Source organism: Pinus tabuliformis, chromosome 9 (genome assembly GCF_031772625.1).
Source record: "Pinus tabuliformis cultivar Carrire ecotype Pingquan chromosome 9, CPIR1, whole genome shotgun sequence".
Lineage (NCBI taxonomy): Eukaryota > Viridiplantae > Streptophyta > Pinopsida > Pinales > Pinaceae > Pinus > Pinus tabuliformis.
The window spans coordinates 105,758,997-105,775,862 of NC_142307.1; the positions used below are offsets into that span (position 1 = coordinate 105,758,997).

Consider the following 16,866-nt stretch of genomic DNA (forward strand, 5'->3'; position numbering starts at 1 on the left):
AGCCAGAAATGCAGTTCAACTGGCAACTTCATACGACATGTGAATCTGAAGTAGAAATGTCAACTACTGTTACTATTCTGCTGCCAAACTGGAGATGACAGGGCCTTGCCCGCAATTAACTTTTAGAAAATTCCAAACTCGCTGAAACCTAGCAACAAAACTATGCTTTTCAGGAATTGTATAATAAAATGGTATTCCAGTCTCAACAACTGTCAGAAAATACTGCTCTCCCTGAAAACTGTCATAATGCTCTGAATTGTTAGTTTCCATATGATACAGGGGATTCTTGCAAGCATCCTGTAACTTTCACAGAAGTACCTATTGAAAAGTTGAGGCAGTATCAGAATTAGAAATCCAAACCTATAAAAATGTTATTAACAAATCTATTTAACCATGCATTTTGATCCCCCAACAGGCACATGTTGCAAGATTCCATTTTGAGGCTTCCTTGACATGGGTTTTCCATCAGATTGATAATTACAGGCATCACCCCCTGATCCACTTTTGATAATGTCAGCAGGAGGAATGAAGAAATCCATTGAAAGGCCAGGCACATTGAAAACCACGTCGTCAATTGTCCATGTTTCTTCCATTCTTGTTCTAGTATGGCTCATTGAACACTCTCCAAATTTAAAAAGAGTGACAACTGATCGACCTGAATGAGCAATCATCACACCATCTACTGCTCTATAATTGTTGATAGTTGTTTCTATGGTGGTTTCCCAGTAAACAACATCTATTCCAGTGGCTTGAATCCATGTAAGATGGGAATCTTCCAAATATACAAGGAGGCTAGTTTTTTGACTGAAATATCCAAAAAGTACATGTCTGATAATTTCTGCAGGTCCATCACTCCTTTCATGCAGAGTTGAAGGATCAACAACAAGCTTTAAAATGAAGCAATCTTCATCTCCAATTTTCTTTTCTCCCAAGCAACGAGCATTTGCAAACATGATTGTTGTTGTTCTAGGATCTAAACCCTAAGAATAGAAAGGTCAACAAGAATAAGAACGTGCATCATCACCAAAACAAGTTAATGTAAGCTGCATAGTTACCATGCTCCTAAGCTCAGTCCCTTGAATTGTGATTTGCATTTGAAAAAAATTGCCATTGCAAACATACATACATGCAGTTTTTTTCTAATATTTTTCAAGTTTAATAAAAACAACTAAATATTAACATTTGCTTTTGATACTCATAAAAAATTCTACATAGACTGATTAAATTCGAAAAACCCAATGTAAAAGAAAAATCTACATGGTTGATTAAATTAGACATTCAGTTTACCACTGCTTGAAATTAGACAAAATTAGAGTTTTTCATAAATAATTCACCTTATGCAGTGATTGATGTCCTAGGATCTAAACCACAGGGGAAAGGGATTAACCAAGCACCAGAACATGCATCATTATAAACACATTAATATGAGATATTATTATAAGAACCACCAATAAATTGCTTTCACAACAATCACCATAAAACTAACTTTAGCAGTCTGAACTCTCTTCTATTTATCTTTTGCAACCGCTCATGCTAAAATTCTCAACTCTTAACTTAATCACAACCTGATCCGAGAGCCTATTCTGCAAGCAACAATGCATAATCTATTTGCTTATTTCTCATTGGATCAAACTGCAATCTAGGCCATAATCTTCAAGCACTCATATGAAGACATCAACCTCTGGTTCTCTCACCCTAATTGGGAATCTAGTCGACAACCATTTGTAATATTTAGTATTTTTGCCAACCTAGACTACATGAACACTCACACCAATCTTCCTGAAACTCGACCTGATCATAGAGACTCACAAATCCTGGCCAAAACTGTTTCATTCAAACCACCATAACCAAGAAAATCATCATTTACCAAAATCAACCTTTGTGTTAAACCTTCTTTGCATGAAAACATAGAAAACCCACGAATTTTATTGAATTTTGACCAGTTGGTGAAGCCCATTATGAATGTAGTTGTATAAATGATTTTAAATTCACTATGTTCTCAATCTGATCCTCATTCTAGGCCTACTTTGCATGTATTAGACTCACAAACCCTGGCCAAAAAGGTGTCATTCAAACAACCATACCATACCAAGACAATCATCCTTCACTAAAATCGACCTTTATGTAACCTACTTTGCATGCAAGCATAAAAAACCCAAGAATTTATTGAATTTTGACCAGCTGTAAAAGCCAATAAAATGCAGTCATATTAACGCATTTACTTACTGGACTCGCAATTTTCTCTTCATCCTAGGCCTAGTCTACATGCTTTCATACTAAAAAAATACGACTTTCACTGAATCACGAGCTGATTTTTAAACACATTCTGCAACCAAAAGATCCTCATTCTTGTGCCATCGGAATAGACATACCTGAAGAGCCCGACGCAGAGGCCGAGGAGGACCTTTGGCAGCATGTGAACCAAGCCAGGGTGTGTGCCACCAGACAATCTTCCTGTTGCTTCTAGCATGCACTTTACTCCCACCCAAAACTAACTCCATGATCAAGCATCATTTGCCACAATACAAAGCATCCAATTTCACTAGCCTTTAGTGAATAATTTCGACAAGCTTTTGTAGCCATTTCAACTTCTGAGGATACCATTTTGACTCTACCCACTATGTATGAGCTCTTTATCGAATTCTGAAACTTGAGGCAGCCAGTGGAAACCATGTGTTGTTGCACAATGTACTGTGCTGAGGATGTTTCCTACCTAAATCAAGAATTCAAGAATGTAAATAACTATGCATCCATGTCCAAGACCATCACAGTTCTAAATAATTCATCCCTCTACAAATTACTTAAAGGTTAAGAACAATGTCCTAAAATCTACTAACAAACAATTTTTTTTGCAATATTCCAATAATCAAGAAACCTTCGAAGATGGAAGAACCTACAAGTGAAAAATAACCAAGAAGAATTTGAATTATTAACTATCTTGTTAACTGACATGATCCTTTCCCTAACATCTGTGTTTCTTCCTCCTCTAATCCGACAACCTTGCCTCTCACACCAGATTAAATTGATAGCCCGACTTGACTTTCCTTCATCTTTCCTATCGACAACCCTCCTCTTTTTACGTTAGCAATCAATGGCATAACATAAAATATTGTGTAGTGGCGGTTGAGATGATAACAATCCAATGGATCGTATTAGTATGATCATCTAACAAAATGATTTGACGGCTCATGACCACACATAATGGCATGGGAGGGGAGTTCTTCTCAAAGGGAATGCCTTACGACGTAATTATATATATATATAACATGTAACAAGATTTTTAGCCATGAGATTCACCCCACTTTAATATGGATATTTTTTGTAGTGGCTAAAACACATCCCAAATTTTTCACCCTACACATTCAAAATTTTGGGTTCCCCTTGCTTTTACATTTTTTTTTGGATATTTCTGTTGCACTTTTAGACATATTCTTTAACATGGCCAAATCATCATTCCAATGAATGAGTGTATGGCTCATAGTCACCCCGAATTTCAATAATATTTGTCCATTGTGGTTTGTTATGGATGTTCCAAACTTTCGCAAAATACATTTACAATGCCTGCATACCTTTCTTCATCACCGTTCCCATTTTTATGAGCACATTATGGTTTGCAATATTTGTAGTCAATTAACATTGCAAAGGATATTTTAGTCGTGTTCTTAGGACTTCCAAATTTCTTTTTAAAATAGGTAGAGAGTGCTTTATTTTTGGGAGGTTGTGAGAACTATACTCGTTGTGTCTTTACATGTTCAGGTCTTAGGTAAGGTTGCAATCAAACCAAAAAATTAGTGATTAGCGAGTGATGTTATCAGGGAAAAGTTGAAGTTATGAGATCACACCTTGTATTACTTGATTTACCTGTGCCTAAGGGTATCAAGTCAAAAGAATCTCAAGGTCATTTTATAAATCATGTTATCAAAACCTCTCTTTCACAATAGGAGCTTCATGCAAATTTGTTCCCCGCTCTGTTGAAAAAAAATAGCAAGAAAGGCTCAATTTGGCTTTGCCTTGGTCAAATTGAGAAAATTTAAAATTTCCACATCAACAGACACTTGGAGGCAGTTAACTGAGGTGACATGGATCTTGTCACTTAGTTAGCTCAATAAATTTGAGTTAGAGGGCTTGGAGTTCAGTTATGCATGTGTGATTGCTAATTTGTAGAAATCCAGTTCAATTATTTCCATTTGTATTTAGTTAAACTAGGTCTAACTATTGATAGAACTAGTTGGAGGTCAGTTGTGTAGTGGGACAAAAGTCTAAATCAGAGATCATCCAGTTAACTGATAAATAACCTCAAAATAGCTAGTGCATGCAAGGAACTCGAGTTCCTCAACTGTGGTGGAGATTCGAAGGCAGTGTAACATCATTTGTAGACTAGTCTTGAGTGTACAAGTGTTGCATGCAATCAAAGAGCAATTATTGGGAATTGTGAAATCAATTGGAGGAAAATTCCTAAAAAATAGGGTCCTAATTCCTCAGGATTTTCATAAGGAAATAGAAGCTCAGGTGGAGGTAGAAATTGACTAAGTTTGGGTCAAAGCTTCTCACTTAGTAGAGATAAAGGTTATTCAATTGCAGGTTGAGCTCAGAGAGACACCACAATTGTAATACATTCTCTATTCATCTGATTAATGCAAGAAGGCTTAAGGGGTTTTTAACAGTTGGTTTCCCCTAGATAAATTTGTATACTTGTGTATATGATTAATGCATGTTTGTGAATGTTGTTCTAAATTGTGAATTAATTTCCATAGAGCAGTAGAATAGAGTTGTGTCTCTTGATTTAGATTAAAGTTCTTGAGCAGTTGTAATTCTATCACCGTATTTCTACAGAAGAATCTCAAGAAAAATCAGAAGAATCTCAAGGAAATTATATAAATCATGTTATCAAAACCTCTCTTTCACAATAGGAGCTTCATGCAAACATTTTCTCTGTACTTGCAAAACACGTTCTTCTTTCATTCAAGCATACCACATTTTGCTCGTATTGATGAGATGTTGGATTTGATGGAAAGGCTTAGAGTGAAACTAGACATAGTTACCTTCAACATCATTATGATTTCCTGAGGTACAACAAGGCTAATTGGAAAATCCAAAGCTACATTTCAGAAGATACAACTAGCTAGAATCAAAGAAAATATATAGACGTATTACACTCTTTCTAAAGGATATGTGATAGCATAAAATCTATTAAAAGTTGAAAGTCTTCTTCTAGAGATGGAAGAGATGGATTTATTTCCAAATTTTGTCATGTTCACCACCGTTATCAGTGGCCAGTGTATCTGTATGAAAATGGTTGATGCAATGAGGGTGTACAACAAAATATTTGAGTATGGCATTGATCCCAATTTAAATAACTTTGACACGCTCATATGGGGAGGTATTTGATCAAGAAGTAGCTTCTACACATACATGTGGGATTGAATCGCTTGGGCATTGTATGATTTATGTAAGAAATTGTTCTAGATGGGGTATAACAATGGAGAAATGTTGTGGCCATAATATACTCATGTCCCTCTCTATGATACAATGAGAGAGATTGTTATTCAATTCATTTAAGACATGCTCAAATCAATGTTGTATTTATTTAAGATACCCAGATCCTATGTCTATTAAAGTCTATATGAAAGGGTTCTTGACATGTAAAGGTTTCAGTCAAACCTTTTCAGGTATTATTGGTGAGTAAGAGGAAGAAGCTTGCAGATCGGGAATAACAACATAATCCCATAGGATGTTTCTAAAATAGGAAGAACAAAACCCTACAAAACACTCACCACTTGTGCCTAAGGACATTTCCATAATCATATAAACAAGTGGCACCAATGGAGAACCGAAGGTTGTTATCTTGATTCATCAGATGCTTACATAGACTATAGTCGAAATCGAACTTGTCTTTGGGAAAAATTAAAGAAAATATAACAATTAAGGATGTTTATCTATCTTTCCTCCCACTGGCTCATATCTTTTATAGTTTCAACAAAGAATTCTTTTCAACCGGGGTGCCTCAGTGAGGAGGCCTAAAAATCCTCAACGAGAGTATATTGCGTCAGAGAATCCCTAGAACATCTATGAACAATGTTCCCATGTATTTGAAATTTGGATTTAATGCAACAACTCTAAGTCATCTTTGGTGGTTGTTGTTGTACCAAAATAAAAAGGGGTCTGAAGGTCCAACAACACTTTTATTTGGAAATTTATTCAAATTGGATCACAAGCAGCATTGGCTTTCTGCTCTTCTTGCACTAAAGCGCTAAATTGTTGTTGCATGGTTGTTACAGAAGAACCATAATATAAAAAAACATCTATAGAGAGTCAACTTATGCCTCCAGAGTCTATCTTAATGTAACAAAGTTCCAACCATCTTAAAAAAATCTATAGAGAGTCAACCTCTGCCTCTAGAGTCTATCTTAATGTAACAAATTTCCAACCATCTTTGTGAGACTGTGGCAATGGGAAAAATATTGCTTCATATATATTACACCACAATGTTCACAACAATTACAAAATTCTTAGGCATTGAATACTTGCCTTGTGCAACAATAATTGTCATTATTCAAATATGGGATATACGTGAATGTAGTTCCTATTCCTCTTGAGACTAAAATTATGAGCAAGTATCTCTACTTCCTCTTTGCATTGCTTATTGAAAATATGAAAACTTGTCATCTATTTCTTGGTTGTTAGAAAATGGATATGAAACTTAAGAGGTGTGGTGTAGAGACTTGGATGAAGTGTTGTATATCGAGGAGGAGGAATTGCTTGGACGACCAAAAGTGGTTGGAATTTGGGCAAAAAAAAATCAAGAAATATTGCAGTAGCAATATTTAAATCATTTTTTTTTAATTGTGGAAATGGATTTAACACCATCAAAAACCTTTGGGGCACCCAAAATATTGAAGTTTGAAAAATGTAACCTGGATTTACAAAAATCTCTCCCGGATTTTATCAAAATCTTACTTGAATTTCCATGATTTTCATGGCAAAAAACAGTCTAGTTAGACTACTACACATCGAATACTAGTCTAAGGAGGCGAGTTCGAGAGGAAGAGAGATTCAAGTGGGTAGTCACACAAGGTGTTGACAAAGAGAAACTTTTAAATATTTATCATAAGACTTGCAAAATGACATTTGCCATTTTTCTATATTTAAATCATTTAAACAAAAAGGTGCACTTGTTCATTGTTATGGAAGATATTGTGCTTGATGCAATACGTGAAAAATTTCATCACAAATTCTATATCAAGGAGAACCTCCTTTTGCAGATAAGTTATCCTATTAATCAAATGCATTTCATTTTATGTGTAAATCTAGAGAGCATTAGGGATGGTGGGTTTAGAGTTATAATTTATCAGGGCGAGTTCAATGGAGAGGAGTTGTTAACATGGTGTCTTCAAAATGCAACAATGAGATCAAACTTGAAGAAAAACATTGTTGGAAGGACATGTAAAAGGGCACTTGCAAGCATAACAGTCAGATGCATTATTAATGTTGAATCCTTCACTCTCAAAGTCGCATATATGGAATGTGTCACCAACAACTTTAGCCTTAATATGGGAAATACAAGAGTTCAAGGATCGATAAGATATCAATCCCCATACTTGGGATCATGGCCACTAGAAGAATGTAGACCACGTGGAAATATAAGCAAAGAAAGCTAAACAAGCCTCTTAGTATGAAGGCAACCCGTGTTTAAATTGACCTACACAATGTCAAATGAAAATGCTGATGGAATTCAAATGTATCCCTACAATGGAATCATGGTGACTTAAATTTGTTGGCACGTTAATGTTCATGAACCAATCATTTTGGCTGCCATGTACTATTACAAGAATACTCAGATAAGTTTTATGGAAGTCTAATGTCACTGAAGTTGACCCAGAGATCTGAATAAATTTGATTAGAGCCAGCAATTTCCCAAAAACCCATAGTGTATTTAGCAGTTGGGCTCCTATAATAAACACTATAGGGAATGCATTGAAAATTCAAGTTCATTTCGTAAAAGTTGTTTGAAAAAATAAGGTTATGAGAATTTTTTTGCCATGCTACTTATTATCAACCGAATTTAGAGAGATTTGATACATAATCCTTTCCCTTTGCTTTTCGAAATAGATGTGCTTGGTATGACAAGCTCATCTCTAGCAACTCTGAGCAAAATATTTACTGAACTTTCCATTGATATTCCATTGATAGACAATTTCTTTAGTTGTGTACGAAGTAGCAGTTAACTAGAAGTTGGATGGTTGAGATTGGAGCACAATCGCACGTTGAGTTAGACTACATATAAATAGATAAAATAATATTGAAATTACTAATTTAATTTGTGCTAATAATTATATAAATATGCCTCCAGGGGTAGTTTGATTGACGAGTGATATGAAATTTTTGTGAAGTATGTGGTTTGAGGTTTAAACCCCCTTGGTTAGCTTCGTGGGTCATGTGGGGGACCTTGTATGTGTTCACCTAGAGGTTATAGTAGCAGTCTAAATTGACCCTCTATCACTCAATTATGAGCCTGGCCTAATTGTCGTTTCCTCTAAATACAAAAATAAAATAAAATTATATGAACATATTTAACAAAATATTAAAACTCTAATATCAATAAATATTTATTTAAAAAAGCAAAATACATACAAAAATTTAATGTTTTTGTAAAATTAAACTTTAAATACATAAATTTTGAACATTTTATAAATTTTACACATTATTCACATTAGAAAAAAAGCTAAATAATAATGCCACCTTAATATGAAAATACAATAAAAATCAAAGATATGATTGATGGATAGCAACAACAGACTAGAACATTGATTTGTTAGACTTTCATGTTTGATATTGGCTCAAAGACAAACATATATGTATCAAAAGTTATTCACATCCCCAACAATAAAAAAAATATCAGTAAGTTTTTTTATTCAAATATCTTTTCAAATAAGATTTAATTGTAGTTTAATCTTTGTTTTATAGTGGTAGTTTGAATAAATATAATAAAAATATCTATAATAAAGTAGGTGTGTTTGTAATAATTGAATAAATATTAAAAATATTTATATTGTGTTAGATTTTAAGCTTTTGTGGCTGTGTTTTGGAAATTTGTGATTCGGATCCTCCACAATAATATTTGCATCTTGCCGAAGTTTCGAATCCCAATAGGGATACATCTTCAGGACATAAATCTTGAGCGATAGATTGAAGGAGGAGTTTACCGATCAGAACCAGATAAATACCAACGCTGCTCGATAAGCTCCTCCTTCAATCTATCACTCAATATTTGTGTCATGAAGATGGATCCCTGTTGGGATTCAAAACGTCGACAATATGCAAATATTAATGTGGATAATTTGAATCACAAATTTCCTAAATATTTATATTTTAATTTAATACCATTGATTTTTTTTTGTTAGACTTTATTTACATTACCAAAAAAAAGAATAGGCGTTACATGTCCATTTCTTCTAGTCCACCTTTAGGTAAACTAGAAAGGAAATATAAAACTAAGTCTCCAGTCCTAAAATTCACATCAAAAAAATTGAAAATATTTAACTATGTACTTGAGTTGATATCTGTCTAGATATCTATAGTAACCACTAGAACCATGCTTAATTATTGGGTTTTCCAACCCAAAAGTTATTCCAAAAATCAGAAACAACCTAGATCTATCATAATTATTCATGAGGGGAATCCACCTAGGTAGGGGATGGTGTTGTATCATCTTCATCACTGTTAGGGAATTTTAAGTTCCTAGGTTCTTGGCCATCACTACAATTTTCTTGTCCATCCTCTCAACCTATTATTGTAAAACATCAATGCACATGTGGATTTCTTCATGAGTTTTATTTCTCTCAATCAACACTTTTCCCATTATAGTCTTGACTTGCTAGTATAAATCAATCGTTTGCATATATTGAGATAGACGAGAATGGGTTTTTCCTATATCATGCACCTAGTTCCCTACATTCTCCTCTGCCTCGATGTCTGAGATAAACTGACACTCGACCCTCACTTGTTATTCTGCCCTATAAATTTCTTTATGAGAAGACCATGAAATGTGTTCCCAATATTTGTTGGTTGAGGCCTCTGCATTGGCTTGTGCTTGGGAACAACAAGGGAAATCTCCTCTTTTCCTGTATTGGCTTGTGTGTGGCATGGTTGGATACCAAAGGAACTCAGAGAAGAGATTAAAGGAGTTGTTTCACTAGGCTAGCAAAAAAATAATTTCCATTGAGGTCGATGTGGAGCTATGAGGGAGAGGGGCATTGAGGTAGGAGTCAAGAAGGTGGGGGTTGTCGAATGTTTGGAGAGCGAAGGAAATTCAAGAGGGTCAAAGCATAAGGCATACAAAAATCGCCAAAGGACTCCAGAAACAGAATGAGGAGGGCAAGGGGGAGCGAAGTAGTTAAATTGGAGACATGGCCATTGCAAACATAACAACATAATACATAAACAATGTGCAAGGTTAAAACACTAAGAAAGACTTACCCAAAATAAGATCTAGAAGAGAGGTTGAAAATAATGGTGGGGAAACATGGGTGTTCTTGCCATGATAAGCCCAGGGCTTCCATTTTCAACTTAGGACATATGTTGCTCCATCCAATAAGATGTTCCACCACACGTGAAATCATAACAAAAGCTTTAGAGAAGGTGATAAGACTGATGTCTTTAATACACATTAATCCTTATTTTGTGAAATTATAAATTAATTGAATTTATTTTGGTTGGTTGGTATAAGTGATTATTATTCTCTTTATTTAGTTTCAATTTTTCAATTTTTAATGATTATTAATGTTGATGAACATTGATATGGTTTATTAAATTATTAGACTTAAGAAATTATTGGGAAAATCTTATTCCTATGCTCAAAAAAGCATTAAGAGAAGTGTCCCAAGATCACCATAATTTTACTGATTTAAAAAGTCATTCTTTAGCATTTTATTTTTATGCTAAAAAAGTATTAAAAGAAGATTTCCAAGATCACCATAGTTTAACTGACTTACAAGATCAAAATGATTGGTAGCGTGACAAAGTACTAAGAATATCTTACCCTTGCATACTAAAAGGTGAAGTACTTAATTAAAGGGGAAAAATATTAAATAAATTAAAATATATTTCATAATATCATTTTTATATTTTATATTTTTTGTATTGAATCTATTTTTACATTAAAAACATTGAAATCGACAAGTAAAATATAAATTTTTAATAAAAAACTTCATCATGGAAATAAATGAGTTGTAAAACATTTATATATCTTAGAAATAATAAACCCCAAATCTACTGTACATGGACATGATCACAGTGTCGCCACCTAGTGTAATAACTACACATGAAATGTCCCATCAAGCCTAAATTAAAATGTGATGTGGCTTACTCTGATATCTATTACCGAGAGGTGGTGGATGACTAGGTCTCGAATGGCACAATGAGGGTTAATTGCACTCATATTATGGTTTGTGTAGGATGCAGTGACCATCTTGCCCTCTCCATAATTTCTAAAGCTCCTCCACTCCCTTTCCATCATTTCTAAAGCTCTTCCACTCCCTTTCCATCATTTTCATTCGGTTCCTTTGATTTTATGATTTCCCTTATTCACTCAGTCGTTTCCTCTCTTAGTGTTTCTCGTTTTTATTCAAGATTAGTGCCTCTCTTCACCATGTCTTACAGTGAGTTAAGGGGGGATATCTCCTTCTCTCTAGTCGCTTCTTCTTTTTCCCTTCCTGCATTAAATTCTACTTCTTTCTAGTCTTCAGCATTCTAGGGTGGTGCACCTACATACATGGTTCATCATCAAACATGTGACGAAATGGGAGGTAACAATAAAAAGGGGTTGGAAATTTCACACACTCATCATCATGTGGAGGCTTCGACACTAGTGTATGTTGAACAAATTCCTAACTCTATTCATGTTGGATGTGGAGCCTGATTATCTTCTTTATTTAGAGGTATCACTACATTGGACCCCAGTTCGTAATGTGGTGGCAATGCCACCTGTAATATTTGTGTTGCAAGGGGGGTCTAGGGGGGCGACTGTGATCTTTGGGAGCCCCCCCTGGAGGGGGATCGGGGTAGCACCCCTGAAGCCAATAATAGATGTAAAATTTCCTTGTACAATGTTGTAATTTCGTAGTAAATCTTGGCCATTCATTAGGTGAAGATCTGACGATAGAAGTTATGTTTAATTTATAGTTTTTTGCCCTAGAAGGCAACCCTCGCTATATATGAGGGAATTGCATTGCATCTATGTAGATCTGTATTCTGAGTGAGAAAGAGAGAAGAGATTATGTGAGAGCGAAGAGGGAATTACAACGGATCTGCTGTAGGTTGTATCTCTTCATTTTGCTGGATAATATAAAAAGAAGGACTCGCTGTTTCTCTGTGGACATAGCCCAAATTGGGTAAACCACGTATATATGTGTCTCTCTTGTTTTACGTGTTTTCTATGTTTATATTTTTGCAATATATTTTATGTGTTCCATTGCTTTGTAATATATAATTTTCTAACGATTCATAAGGAATTACGAGAGCTTGAGGTTGAACTGGCAATTGACAAGGCTTGCACCACAAATTCAGAGGTCATAACATATATCTTTGATTGGGTTCCCGACCGAGACATACTTGGGGGAGTCATAACCAATGTCTATTCACTTTAGACCTCTACTGGAAGATTAAAATGTTGTTGGGGAAAGATATTATGGGCAGACATGTAGGAAAAGAAGATATCCTACATATGTTAGATAAGGTGGTTCTAAATCAAAAGGAGATGAGAGTTCATCTCAAGCACATTAAAAGGCAACTGTCTCCTAGTTTTGGTCCTAGAGGTGGTAGCAAGAAACATTCGAGTCGCATAGAAGTGGATGCCTTGGGTTCTCCTTAGTTTTAAATTTTCAATTATGTTGGTCTTTTTGTTTAGCTATGCACAATGCTTATAAATTGATAAGCTTGTTTATCGGTCTCAATTTTAGAATTGACTAGGATCGATTTATTTGATGTTTTATATTGTAAAACACTCTAACAGTTTATAACTTCTAATATGTCACTTAAAACTTTCTTTACTATTAATTCTTTGTTATTTTGTCAGTGATTTAATTTTTTTTTTTTTTTTTGTGGGCAAAACTAACACAAATAAGACTTAAACTCTCAATATTTTTTTCGTTATAATAAAATTTTAACTTAAACAAATATCTTAAAATTAATTCAATTAAATTAATAACTTATTTCTTCATATCCAACCAAAAAAATCTTTATATCCCAACCAAAAAGATAACAATCTATATCTTAGAAAACAAGTTTATGCACCATCCAATTTGGGTTAACCAAACAAAGTTCAAAGATTGACGTTATCAAATACTTGGTTTTCATCCGAGCATGAGCATCTTTGTTGAGAAAGAATAGGTTTTTTAGGTCACATTATATAAACTTTTATTAACGTGTAATTATTATATCTTTATATATCTTTTAAATATTGTACTCTACTTGTACTTTCTTTCTTTAGACTTTGATTTTAAAATTACATGAATAGTTGAACCTCCATGGTATAGTCAATGATATATAAGAGAAGACGAGATGAGTACAACAAAGACATTTCATGTGATTGAAGTGATACTAAGGGCTATAAATCAAACCATATCTACTCTCAAATCAAAGCATATCCACTCTTTTGATGAACTTGACCACGAAAGCTTGAATCATATATTTTTTTTTCAATGGGTTGAATCAATTTGGGTCTTATTATATAATGATGTTGGTATCAACTTCATATAAATGTTGGTACAACAATCCTACATTAATGTTAAGGTTTATATTTCAATGTGGATAAAAGATGTGCATTACAACAATAAAAAACAAAGTGACTAAGGTTGGGAATAAAAACGAGATGTGCATTACAATAATGAAAAACAAAGTGACTAAAGTTAGGAATAAAAACTCCCAGCTGCATTTGCTATCAATCGACCACAAGATTTATTTAATTAATTAATAAAATTATTGGCTATAAATCAATTATTATTCCCACACATTATTTTAATTAATAAAGTTATCAATTATTTAATCAAAATGTCATAATGATTATGAAAAAATATTTCAGCTATTATTCCCACATATTTAGGAGAATATACCTAATCGTTTGCATTGAAAAAACGATTTTAATTTTCGTTAATGTAATTTTTTTAATTATAAAAACAATAATTTATTTAATTTTATTGAAAAAACAATTTTATTTTTCGTGTATATCTATATATATATATATATATATATATTTTTTTTTTCTTCTGCATTTTGATTGGTTGAATAAATTTGGGTCTTATTGTATAATGATGTAGGGTACCAGCAATTGTTAATTCATATAAATGTTGGTACGACAATCCTACATTAATGTTAAGGCCTATGAAACTCCAACATGGACAAGAGATGTGCATTACAAGAATGAAAAACAAAGTGACTAAGGTTGGGAATAAAAATGAGATGTGCATTACAACAACGAAAAACAAAGAGGCTGGGAATAAAAACTCTTTGCTGCATTTACTCTCAATGGACTACAAGATTTCTCTAATTAATTAATAAAGTCATTGATTCAATTATTCCCACACATTATTTTAATTAATAAAGTTATTAGTTATTTTTGGGAATCAAAATGTCATAATGATTATGGAAAAATATTTCAGCTATTATTCCCACATGTTTAGGAGAATATACCTAATCGTTTGCATTGAAAAAACAATTTTATTTTTGGTTAATATACTTTTTTTAATTATAGAAAAAATAATTTATTTTATTTTAAAATAAAAATAAAGTATATGGTATAATTATTTTTTAAGGGAATAATTTTTGGTTAATTTCTATAACGTGTTATAATTTTTTATGATTTTATTTATTGTTTCAATAATATTATTTGTGAATAACTACTTTAAATAATTTATGAATTCTAATATATATATATATAAATAATTTATTTATTTCTATTTATTTTTCTATCACTAATTTATTTGAGTTATTTATAATTTTTTTTTATAGATTTACATTCTATTTTATGGTATATCGTGTTCTATAAACATTTTTAGTTGTTGGACAAAAAATTAAATGACACTTTACCAGATTTATTTTATATAAAAATTTTTATTTATTTTTTAATTAATTTTTTAATTTTAATTTTCTTTCTTTTCATTAGCTTAAACACATTAGGTCTTATTTTGTAATCGTGACATCCAAATAGAAAAATACCTCACTAGGGTCTGGTGTTCTCTTTTAAGGCCTTGGTGTTCTATTATTTCGTCTAATTTCATAATAATTTTATCAGCACCCACAATAGTGAATACTCCTAACAATAAACATCATCTCTCTGCAAAGCAATCAATCAATCATCTCGTAGAATTTTATGCATGTAGTGGAAGTAGGTTCTTGAACCAACTGGCTAGGTAGATGACACATCAAAAGAAAAAGAAAGATTGTTATATAACATCTGGAAAAAAAACAACATGAAAACAACAATACTTTGACCAATATTTTGACTAATAACATTTAACCAAAACTAATTACATCACATCCATACAAAGTAAATTAGTAACTAAATCAAACTAAAAGATTGTTATATAACATCTTGGAAAAAAACATGAAAACAACAATACTTTGACCAATATTTTGACTAATAACATTTAACCAACACTAATTACATCACATCCATAGTAAATTAATAACTAATCAAACTAAGGGGAAACTAGCCATACACCCTTGTTTCTTTATAAACAACCAAAAAAATTCTTTATACCCTAACAAAAAAAATAGTAGTCTATATCTTAGAAAACAAGTTTATTCGCTATCCAATTTGGGTTAATCCAACAAAGTTTAAAGATTGATAATTTTATAAATTTTTATTAACATGTAATTATTATATCTTTATATATCTTTTAAGTGTTGTATTCTACTTGTACTTTCTTTCTTTAGACTTTGACTTTAAAATTACATGAATAATTGAACCCCATGGTATAGTCAACGATAGATAAGAAGAAGACGAGTTCAACAAAGACATTTCATGTAATTGAAGTGATACTAGGGGCTATAAATCAAATCATATCTACTCTCAAATCAAAGCCTATCCACTCTTTTGATAAACTTGACCACAAAAATGATGAATTTGACCACGAAACCAACACCAACCCATGTGGCTATGAAGTTATAGCTTGCTACTTCAAATTTTTTTGACATGCTTTATTTTATTTTATCTAATAAAAGCGTGATAAGCTTTAGAGATTCGTTAAATGTTTTTAGTGGAAGTATGATATGACATCCTATGACAACCATGGTGAAGAATTTGGATCCCTTTTCTATAAGTGTGACTTTTGATACTTTGAATGTACTAGGTACTTTTAAGTGAAAGGTTTTTTAATATATATATATATATATATATATATATATATATATATATATATATATATTTATTTATTAGGTTAGTGAGTGTTTTTTTATAATTTTATGATGATTAATTTTTATTAAGTTTAAAATGGTTTATCAAAATTTTAAAAGTATATATTAAAGAGATTGTTTAGAATTTTTCAGTATTTTATTTTTATTCTTGAAAAGTATTCCAATATCGCCATAGTTTTGTTAGCTCAAAAGGTCAAGAAAGTTGGTAGTGTGATAAATATTCTGAAATTTAAATCTAATTTAAGTACAAGCAAAACAATTTTAGAACAAGTGATTTTTGTTTGCAACCCTCTTACTGTTGAAAAGGCGATAGACTATTTCATCCCATGGTGATTTGGGAATTGACCAACTCTTAGTTTAAATATGAAGCTCAAAAGAATTTGTTCTTATTTTAGCAATGTTTATTTTCTTCTTTGCACTAGTCAAGACAAAGAGATATTTTTATCTTTGAGATTT

General features: G+C 32.5%; 1 pseudogene; it reads right to left on the reverse strand.

Annotated features, from left to right (window-relative positions):
• Positions 1-151: 151 nt before the first annotated feature.
• The window catches only part of LOC149147296 (uncharacterized), a 44,427-nt pseudogene continuing 27,712 nt past the window's right edge, over positions 152-16,866 (reverse strand).